General features: G+C 34.6%; 1 protein-coding gene across 1 annotated transcript in view; it reads right to left on the bottom strand.

Annotated features, from left to right (window-relative positions):
- LOC112106590 (DNA-directed RNA polymerase III subunit RPC1) overlaps window positions 1-674 on the bottom strand; it is a 50,094-nt gene that overhangs the window by 38,584 nt on the left and 10,836 nt on the right. The window lies entirely within an intron of this gene.

The raw sequence follows: 674 nt of genomic DNA, 5'->3' as shown, positions 1-674 counted from the left end.
TGAAATCAATATATTTGAAAATGTAGAAAACATCCAAAAATATTTAAATAAATGGTATTTTATTATTAACAGTGTGATTAATCACGATTTTTTAAATCATGATTAGTTCTTTTAAGTTAATTGCGTGAGTGAACTGTGATTAATCAACAGCCCTAGTTAAAATGCAAAAGTCTATGTTAACACAAAAGTAAAGTAATATTAGAATTTTAAAGAAGAAATGTGAACAATTTTCTTTAGTAAAGCTGACTCAACCTCATTACACAGCTGGACTATTTTGTGGTACACAATTAATCAGACAATGAGAAAAGAAAGTACAGACAAGATCACAGAAAGAGTAAGATGTGAAAGGCGTGATTTTTTAGAAATACAGTACAAATCCAGTTTTCACTGTGACACACAGTAACATATATGAAGTCGTACAAAAATTTAAAATGGGTTGGGCAAAACTAACTTCGTTGTTTTTCATGCTTGTCCCTTCAGGCCTCCCTCCTCACAGTCTGCATCAAGCATTCCCATTGTCTTGCTCTGTGAAACAAGTCAGCTTTATAATGGACAATGAACCTATGCCACTATGACCTTCTGGTGCTGACTGAGGACACTGAGCACCTGAAGCTGCATGCCATTCTTCCCCTGTATGCATATGTATATGTGTGTGTGTGTGTGTGTGTGTGTGT

This window comes from Terrapene carolina, unplaced genomic scaffold (assembly GCF_002925995.2).
Source record: "Terrapene carolina triunguis isolate 2854851 unplaced genomic scaffold, T_m_triunguis-2.0 Scaffold147, whole genome shotgun sequence".
NCBI lineage: Eukaryota > Metazoa > Chordata > Testudines > Emydidae > Terrapene > Terrapene triunguis.
Note: the sequence above shows the minus strand (reverse complement) of the source record. Positions and strands in the feature narration are given on the sequence as shown.